The sequence below is a fragment of the Electrophorus electricus genome, chromosome 8 (genome assembly GCF_041902795.1).
Source record: "Electrophorus electricus isolate QZ-2024a chromosome 8, ASM4190279v1, whole genome shotgun sequence".
NCBI classification, from domain to species: Eukaryota; Metazoa; Chordata; class Actinopteri; order Gymnotiformes; family Gymnotidae; genus Electrophorus; species Electrophorus electricus.
The window spans coordinates 26,533,628-26,544,123 of record NC_137504.1 but is presented as its reverse complement, the minus strand read 5'-3'; the positions used below and the strand labels follow the sequence as shown (position 1 = coordinate 26,544,123).

The 10,496-nt window shown below is 42.1% G+C and overlaps 1 long non-coding RNA gene across 1 annotated transcript; it reads left to right on the top strand.

Moving 5' to 3' along the window:
• Nucleotides 1-1,239: 1,239 nt before the first annotated feature.
• Nucleotides 1,240-7,127, top strand: LOC118241555 (uncharacterized). Its single transcript, XR_004776174.2, has 3 exons — nucleotides 1,240-1,565; nucleotides 1,884-6,502; nucleotides 6,617-7,127. It is a non-coding gene; the product is annotated as an uncharacterized LOC118241555 (long non-coding RNA).
• Nucleotides 7,128-10,496: the final 3,369 nt, after the last annotated feature.

The following is a 10,496-nucleotide window of genomic DNA, read 5'->3' as shown; positions in this document are numbered from 1 at the left end:
CAAGGACCTCTGATCCAAAAGAATGAACTAAATCCGTTATTCGACCCTGTTCTGAAGTATTCTGGTTAATTATTAAAGGCAAAATGTTTATTATGAATAAATATATTAAACTGAGCTTTATTCAGTGCTGCAATTCACTGACATGCCAGATTGAGAAAATAGACATCTGTATTTTGTATTGATAAAATACAAATATAAACTAATAATGTAAAAACCTCTGAAGTCCATCAACATCTATAGTCTTGGTGCTCTATCAAACTCTAGATTCTGAGCAAAATTAGCTGATCAGATTTCAGGAAAAGATTTAATTTGTTAACTACACAAATCCACTCTAATCTGTTCCAGTAAACAGGAAATATTAATATTACTATTAATATAATAGTGATATTCCTCTGATAGTTTAACATTGCACTGTGCTGTCAGCCTAACCAATTTCAGTGCAGTATACACTGTACATTTTTGTCTCCTTTAAGAATGATTGTGTGTATCCCTGTGTGAGACCTGTTTGTGTTCTGGATTAGGTACTATCTGACAGATCATTACACATGGGTGAAGTTTGTGTGTGTATATGTCCATCAAATTGTTTGTTAATTTTGTAATCTTATCCAATTATCTATGAATGCTTATATTTCAATTTCAATTTATTGCATCTAAAGCTCATAATTAGATTTGCCATGGTTCTGCTGGTACAATTGAGTAATTATTTTTTAAACTGAACAACATTTTTAAAAATGACAAAAAAGGCCCGACGGAATGCAGGGAGGCCCATGTGGCACAGGCCACCACCCCGCTGCAAATCAGACCCTGCACACACCCATCCGACTCTCTCCCAGTCCCCCGTCTCTGCACATCACAGCTTGTCATCTATTGAATGCATCCTAAATGACGGTTTCCGCGCGCAGAACTTCAAAGGCGTTGGCGATGGGTAAAGCCCTTCCAGAGACTGCAGGGGGCTATAGCCACTCAGCGCCATTCACGCCTTCTTTACAAAGGGAACATTAGCAAGGGCCTTGTTTTATTACTTTGCGAAACAGAGTCGGTTAATATTCAAATGTGCCTGCCTTCGAACTCAAAAGAAACGAACATTTAACAAGTCTTAACGTTTAACAGAATACTGCAATCACTACCACTGATTCTTGGCAGTACATTCACGCTCAGGTAGTTACTATGTTGAACTGTCGTATATGCGTTGTTACATATATACACTACGTACGAACTTTAATTCCATCACTTACGTTTGCGTATATTTTAGTCATTCTTGCAAACTGTGCGAAACGAATGTTTTTAGCCGAATGAATTCTTTGCTGAGATAGTTCATGGTTGTGGTTGGTAGTATAGCTTTTGAGCAGAAATGCACATAATAGAAAGATTTCTGGCAACATCCCCAGACGCAGAGTACGTAGCGGGTTGGTTCTCTGCGTATGACGTAAGGCCGTACAGTTTCCGGGCTAACGCTTGATGCAATCAGCTGAAAGTGAAGCGCAGTAACCTACTTGACTTGACTAACGGAGCTATAGAATTTATTTTTGCACCTAAGGCAAGATCTGCTGGTCGAAACGTTTAAGGTAGCTTTGTTTAATGTGAAATACGTTTTTACTAGGGATGTCTCGATCAAGTTTTTTTTGCCCCCTATACCGATCCGAGTCATTTAATATTGAGTATCTTCCGATATCGATTCTAAATACGATACTTATATTTTCCTAGATAATACTATTGCACAGGGCACACTTCAAGTACATTAGTTATTTAACTCAATCCAGCGTATATGCTTGACAATCATCCATTGGTATTTTCATATTTCTTGCATTATCCCACAAAATGACATGGACCCGTTACTTGTCTTTCCCAAGTGTTGGACATCTCTTCGACTGCTTGTTTTACAGGCTCGCGAGAAATACCGCACGCTTTAAATCAAAAGTGGAGTCAACCCAGGAAACATCGGGGAAACATCAGAACTCCAAATATCTGCGGTAAAGCCAATAGCAGTGACATATGTTAAAAAGACCACGTAAGTGGTCGCGCACCTTGTAAAGCCTCGGTACAGCCGTGTCTGAAATATAGTGTCGAGATGATATGACGTACTGTTGCTCCAAAAGACGACGAAAACGTGTATTTCTACCACAGAGACAGGCTGTTCATCCAATGCGATGAATTCAATGACCTTCTATGTTACCTTTTTGGCCAGGTCTCCGGAGAAATTTCCTCTTTTCTTTTTAGTTTCCTCTAGTGTTTTTCTTCGGTGCAGCCTTTGCCTGCCAAACCCGAGTAAACTCGCTGTATTCCGCCGAGTGTTTATTTTTTAGGTGGCGTGTCAAATTGGTAATATTGAACCTAGCTGTTACTACTGCCTCGTGAAATGCTTGCATTGCAGACATTACACGTTGGACTTGTTTCATTCTCCAGTTTAGGCGCGTTCTGTTCTCCGTTTACAACACCCCTATGATAGCAAAGGATCGCAAACAAAGGATCGAGCTTAGGTTCGAGCTCAATAAAGCCGATAATGAGCAGTTAAAAATGCCTTGATCGGCCCCGATACCGATCTTTGAAATCAGATCGGTAAATTCATAGTTTTTGTTATGCATCAGCTACACTGTCCAGCTACGTTAGCTAACCTAGCTAATCAGCTAGTTAAAAGCAGTCATAGCTCTTGCCAACTTACTGAACTGTGGAATTAAGTAGAAAATACAGCAGTGGTTTATTAACTAGCTAGCTAGCTAACACAAGCTCTGCTTGACAGTTTCATTGTCGCTTTATTGCATAAGAAATCTTCGTTCACAAAATTATGTGATGCGCTTTGCGTATTGGATAGAAAACATTGCGGTGTGTAACTTAAATCTGTTTTAATGTAGTGTAAGAGAGATCCGTTTTCATAGGTATACAGTGTATGCTGCATGTGTAACTGCTGTTTATTTTTCCCCCAAACGCATTTATAATTGTGTTTATTTACTTTTCTAGACGTTGTTCCCGCGTTTTAGTCAGAATGGCCAGCGCCGTCCCTCAGACATGGTGAATTCTCTGAGTTTCCTCCCAAACCTTTTCACTACGTCCACAGCATCCATACATCCACAGCAGGGATGTCAGTAGTGACCGAAGTCCATGGGGGGTTGGTAACCAAGGAAACACTCAAATGGCGTAATGCCCGTGGAGGAACTCGGGAGAGAGTTCTGGGCCATCTCTGCCCAAGGAAGGAACTTGGACCAGTCAGTGGGGTTGTTCATACAAAAACAATGCAGAAACTTACTTTAGTTCTTGGTTAGCACGTTCGCATTGTCCGTTGGACTGAGGGTGATGACCTGAGGGCAGACTGACTGCCACCCCTATATTTTCAAAAAAAGACTGTCCAAACACAGGATGTGAACTGAGAACCATGGTCTGACAATGTCCTCAGGTATACCAAATATGTGGAAAACTTGGTTGAATAAGACCTCACCGGTTTGGAAGGCGGTGGGTAGACCAGGAAAGGCTATGAACCTTACACCACAAGAGAACCTGTTTAGTACTGTCAGGATAGTGGTATCGCCGTCAGAGCAAGGTAGGTCAGTGACGAAGTCCACCGCTATGTGGGACCAGGGTCTTTCGGGTATGGAGAGAGGCATGAGTTTACCAGTAGGCAGTATCCTAGGGGGTGAGTAAGGGATGAGTGAGCCCAAGTTAACAGCCAATCGGCATGATGCCGGTACAGACCTCCTTTTGCAGGACATTCAGTAGGGATGATGATGCTTCTTGTAGCTTGTTCGATCTGGTTGTCTATCTCCCATTGGATCGAAGCCAGATGTACCCATAAAGGAAGAATGGTCTCTGGATCAGTAGGCTCCTCCTCTGTCTCCCCTAGGTGGATACGGGACAGGGCATCTACTTTCGTGTTATGGGACCCTGGAGGGTATGTAATCTTGAAGCAAAATCTCGAAAAGAATAATGACCAGCGGGCTTGACGCGGAGTCATCCGTTTCACCGTGCACATGTACTCTAGATTTTTGTGGTCGGTGATCACTAGGAATGGATGATTAGCTCCCTCCAACCAGTGTCTCCAGTCCTCCAATGCCAGCTTCATAGCCAGTAGCTTTTGTTCCCCTATCCCATAGTTGCATTCCACCAGGGTCAATTTGTGGGGAAAAATATGCTACGAGGTGCATTTTTGATGCCTCATACCATTGTGACAATACCGTCCCAACACCTATATTCGAGGCATCTACTTCAACCACGAACAGGATGCTTCAGTAAAGGGACGGTGGTAAAAGCCTCCTTTAACTGTTTGAACATATGTTCAAGTTTCTTGGCTCCAGTGTAGCTTAGTTGAGGCTCCCTTAAGGAGGGATGTGAGAGGAGCTGCTATAATCACTGAAATATCGAATAAAACATCTATAAAAGTTCGCAAAGCCGAGAAAGCTCTGAAGTTTCCTGATAGTGGTGGGAACGGGCCAGTTGAGGTCGTCCATGGCGAACCAGCCATGGCTGAAGATGTAACCCAAGAATGTCGTAGTAGAGAGATGAAATTCACACTTCTCTCCATTAACATATAAACCATTCTCTAGGAATTTCCATAAAACAGAACATACATGTTGTACGTGGGTCTTCAGATTAGGTGAATAGATGATGTTGTCGATGTATGCTATAACATATTGTCCTATGTAATCCCGAAGTACATCGTTGATAAAAGCTTAAAAACAGAAGGTGCTATGCTGAGGCCATAAGGCATGACCATTCGGTGGTCATCTGCATGCCAAAAGAATTATCTCTTTCTGTGACCACAAGATACTAGGGTTACGTTGTTCTAACCATGGGAGGCCAAGCATTATGGGAAAGGATGAGGCTTCTATAACCAAAAAGGATATGATCTCAGTGTGAAGTGCACTGGTGGAGAGTTTGATGGGTGTGGTGCAGAGAGCGATAGAACCTGCCCCTAATGGGGACCCATCTAAAGTGGCCAGGTGAAGGGTTTTAGGTAGAGGCTCGACCGGAATGTCCAAGTTCCAAACTAGACTGTTATGAATTAAATTGCCCTCTGCTCCTGAATCTATTAAGGCTGTAAACAAAGATGATGGGGAGTGTGAACCAACAAAAACAGGTAAATTGAAGGATTTAGCAACCATCCCTTTAATGGAAAGGACTACTACGTGGGCTAGTGGCTTGGTCTCCAGATCTCTCCTCTGTGCTGGGGAAGCGAACCGGTTAGAGTCTGATAGTGCACTCTCTCAGTACATGTAAATGGAAGTGGCATCTTCTCTCTTCTACCGTCAAACAAGTGAAGTCAAACTGCATGGGCTCGGCAGGATTTTCTCTTCTGGGCTCGACTGATTAATTCCTCGAGTGGGGAGACTGACGTGAAAATGACTTGTTCTGCATGGTCTCAGTTATTGAATAAAATGATCCAACTGAATGGCTAGTGCGATGCGTTGGTCAAGATTCAGCTCGTCATCACGGCAAGCCAGTTTGTGAAGTACTTCCATGTTAAGACCGTTACGAAACGCGAAAGCAGAGCTGTTTCATTCTGTCTGCTACCAGCAGCTATAGTGCAAAACTCGCAAGCATAGTCTGAAACCGCACGATTGCCCTGGCAGAGTTTGCCGAGCCTTGTGTGCATTCTCTCCTCTCATGTGGATGATCAAAAACAGCTTTAAACTGGGCGAGAGAGTCATTATACAACAACGTCTGAGCAGTCCAGATAGCTGTGACCCAATCCAGTGCTTTCTCCGTTAGCCGTGCGGTAAGGAAAGATATCTTGGCTTAGTCAGAACAGGGTGGAATGCTATTAAAATAAAGGGTGCACTGTAACAAGAAACCCCTACATTTGTCCGGAGAGCCGTCAAATTTATCAGGTTTACTCACTGGAAAAACAGGATGAGCAATGTTGCAGTAGCGGTAGCAGCAGCAGGAAGTGAGTTGTGCTGGAGAGACAATCATGGCCTGTAGTTGAGTAGTAAGGTCTCTTAGACACTGTCCGAGTTCAGCCATTTGGGCCTGTTGGTCTATTTGTTGTTTGGCAAGAACATCCAGGGACCATGTGACTCCTTCGAAGACATGCTGGTGTTGACTGACAAGCTGTCCTTGGCTGATAACAGCCTCCATCAGAGCCTCCGAATCCGCCGTCCGCATAATGGCAAAGTCAGATGCTTGCAGATAAAAGGCCGGAATTTTATCGTAATCCGTATCCATGGTGGTTAAACTAGCCAGGGTCAGAACCAGAGAGATGCAGTCAAGGGTAATCACAATCATAGAGGAAAACAGTCCGAGTCCAAAAACAGGCAGACAAAGCCATCAAGGGGTAGGCAGTAATAGGAGTCCAGAGTAACTGGAAAACCAGGTCAAAAACAGGAGATCAAAAACATGAATAGAACGCTCGGTATGCACAGATGAACTGGAGGCAATACTTCACAATGACAAACAGTCTTAGAATGGCTTATATATATGAAAAAACAGGTGAACTCAACATGCAGGTGATGAGGATCTGGTGAACTGTTGAAGACTGGATGAGTCATTCTCCTGGAGAATAACTGCATGATGGGTATTGTATTTGTATTTTTTTGTGGGTATCGGGCGGAGTGACATGAGTTTTATATTATATTTCTACCCTCCTTGAAGTATATCTGTATATTTACAGTATATCTCCCATTTACAGTGGTTGGAAACCAGACCAAATGGACAGGTGTGTCCAGTATGTAAAGTGGGTATCTGCGGAGACAAAGTCATCCCACATCCCACTGGCTGAGGTAGCACTGGTCAGCAGGACCCCAGGTCAATTTAATGCTTTAAATTCCTATTCAGAAATGTGCTCTGTGACACTGTGTGCATTGTCAATTAATCTCACATGCTGCCAGGTCAAAGGCCAATAATAATTCCTATTGCAAAAAGCAAACAAAGTAAATAAAAAGTTAGTAGTTGGTAAAAGCATGCATTAACTTTCTTGCTTCTGGAATTTCATTTTGTATTTGTCTTTGTATTTCTATTTTGTATTTATTATTGTTTATTTAATTACATTTTTGCACTATATTGGACTGTTTGCACTTGTGTAGTATGTTGTCTGTTGCACTGTTATTTTGTGTTGCACCATGGTCCTGGAGGAACATTGTCTTGTTTTTGTTGTGTACTTGTATATAGCTGAAATGACAATAAAACCTCTTTGAACTTTAGAGAGAGGACTCTGCCTAGACCACAAGGGCAAAGACCAGAGCCTGAGAATCATGGCATAAGTGAAATCATTTTGTGCTAATTAGCCAGACTTGTTAGTCATAGTTGAAAAACAAACAAATAAATAAGCACCAATAATTTCTGCCATTTTACAAAGCCAGTCTGAGCCATTTCAATGTTTACATATTTTTGGTGAGAACACATTAGCTGGATCACTGATTGTCAGATTGCATGGAATGTTCTGAAGTCACATTTGCAATACCGTGGATCTTGTGCTAGTCTTGATGAAACCATTACATGGCCTACTACAATAGGCAGTTACTGTAGTGCCAACGAGCAAGTAATTCATTAGTAAAAACCCTGCCCCCAAAGGGACTTATTAAGCAGTATCTCCAATGAGAGAACTGGGAAACTGCTTTTTGGTGCCCTCTCAGGAAATGATAACAACTGACATTTGGGATTGCATCACATTTCTCTGTGTCTTTTGTCCTCAATCTGTTGTGTAGGCTACAAGGTATTTTTGTAACTTGGTTTACTTGGAATTGATATTTATACTCACATAAATAAAATCAATTCTTAGATGATTAGGTAGGTGTTATAATGAAATACAATCTTAGATGCTATAGCGATAACCTAGACATGTTGAATCGATTAGAGAAATTCCCAGATGTGCAGCCTGAAACTCAGTTCTTCCACTACAGACACCATGTACTTGCACAATGCGAGTGAACTAAATACAGTTCTACATTTACTCACTTTTCTACATTTGTTAGTACCTCTTGTTTGGTGTTCAAAGCAGTGGTTCTTTTCACAGGGATTTCAAGGATTTGGCTTTGGAATTGGTGCATTTCCTTTTGGCATCTGTACTACAGCATTCAATATCAATAATGAATGGTCACCCCCAAGTATGACAACCCCCACACCCTCAACACCCACCCCAGGTGTAGCACTAGTTTCTCACCTGTTACTGAATCAGGCCTGGTGCCTTTAGCATTTTAGCTTTTAGAGGGAGTGGCATGGCTGAATCATGGAGTTTCAGCCAGGGCAGTGGTAGCTCCATGGTTAAGGTACTTGACTGTTGAGCCCCTGAGCAAGGCCCCTAACCCTCAATTGCTGAAGTTGTAGTCAGTCATAATTGTAAGTCCCTTTGTATAAAAGCATCAGCTAAATGCCGTAAACGTAGTTGTATGTTCACCTGTGATCTGCAGCCAAGGTGACAGAGAGATGTTGTTCTTGGGAGGGACCCCCTGGGGTTGCTTGGGAGGTGAGCCCAAGGCCTTCCGCCTGGGGGTCAGACCAGGTGCTTTCAGGCACCTGCTTCTCGGGGCAAGTTGAGGAATAAACCCCCGAGGCACCTGCAGCAGGGACTTCATCTGAGGTGATTGATGTCAGGCTTGACCTGAGAAGTGGTCACAGGCTTCAACTTGACTCACTTTACATCTTCTGCTGGTTCAGCTACATGGGATTCCTCCTGCTGGTATTCAACTGAAGTGGTGGTCTCTCTCCGATGTAGGGAGAAGCTTTCTCTGTGACACCAGTAACCCAGAACAGGACCCCCTTCTTCCTTTGTCAGTTTGCTATATGTTATAATATTATGTGAATATTTATGTGAAAAGCATAATATAAATCAATTTTAGTAATAGTCGTATGAAAAATAAAGGTTTTGTAAAGAAAGCCTGCCTCAAGTCTACTTTACTAGAATATAAGTGGTAATACTTTGCAGCTTGGTTATCATTAAAGTGATTCCGAATTTTAAATGTAAGTAGCTAACCTACAGCAACAACTTTCAGTCATGTGTTTCTACCCAAACAGTAAACAAAACATTTAGGAAACAGGCAGAGATATAGCTAGCTAAATTAAGAACACCACATTTAAACTGACTCGTCAATACCGAACACTGAAAGTGTCTGGCGGTTTCAAGTGCATCTGAAATAAGTCAAAGCTAGAACTGAGTTTTTAAACGTTATTTCATTTCACAGACCTGAGAGACCAACTGGATCGCTGACTCTGTTCCATGCAGCCGCCCTCTACTCCTTACTTCCATATTCATTCGATGTGCTGTTGTAAAGTTCCGGGTTATCACAAATACTTTTGATTAATTCCTCAGTCTCGGCCATTTATTTTGGGTATTACGCTACGGATACTCTTTGAAGAGCTTCTGAGAGAGCAACTGTCAGCTGTGCGCGTGACTCGCGTAATTCCCGCGTTGGTGTCGCGCTCGAGACCACTTTCATCTCGCGAGGAGAGCCGCCCTGGCAGGATCCGTGCACTTCTACAAAACAGAAGAAATTGAGAAGTGGTTTATTGATTTAGTGAAGTTTGTTGAACAATATTAACACTTGCGTGCAAAATGTAAACAAGAATATTAAAGTTACATTAGTCAAGAATCAAGGAGGCAAATCATGCCTCTAAAATCTACGAGAATCCGTCTATTCCGTTACCGTTTATTTAGGAAGTTAAGTGCACCGCGTGGTAATTATTATCTCAGGGCGGGAGTGCTTGTATGCAGAATCCTAGATAAATTATAAGCAGCAGAAGAACCTGGCTTTTTAACAAGTCAAACCCGACACTCTATTAGTGTCTTCCAACTGTACATTGTATTTGACTTTCGCTGCATCCTTATCCACGGGAGTTTGATGCAGATCACGAGTGCAACATTTCTCTGAACGTGGCTCACTTAAAGTATTACTTTACTTGGGTGTCTAAGTGATAAAGATTCATCTACTCGATTCGGTATGTGAAGTCTGCCATTCAGCTCACCGCATTATACAGTTCGCGTTTACATACCTGTCCAGGAGGAAGGTCGGTAATTCTGAGTCCAGCTTCTTCAAATGTGTCTTTCCATTTTGGAAAAGCACTTCGAGTTTTGTTTTATTACGTTTCTTGTGTTTTTTTGTTTTTTGTTTTTTTTTGTCAGAACATTGTGTTTGTCCACAATACAGACTCTACATATTTCAGTTTATTTGAATTAATAAGGGGACTAATGCACTTCTTTTCGGTCCTACTGAAAAGGACTGGTACAAATCTGAGCCACAGCTCTGTTCCAGTTAAAGTATCTTTGCACAAACTCTGCGTCCAGTAACGCGTTACCCACAGTTGCGCTGCTGTTGGACTTGCAGTCTTGCTGGTCCGCTCTGTAAATGTCGTAGGCAGATTTCTATATATTAAGATGACAAGTTTCGTTATACAACTGACAATAAACTAAATAGTTTGGGTTTCCTTGGGGATCCGTGATTGCATTGTTTTATGATGTATATTTCATCCATCAATAAAATTGGGTTTTGAATAAGGAATACGCGAGGCAAGCTGGGTGAGATTGTTGTCACTAGAGATGATCGGTCACTAGAGGGCGCAATAGTAACGAGACCTAA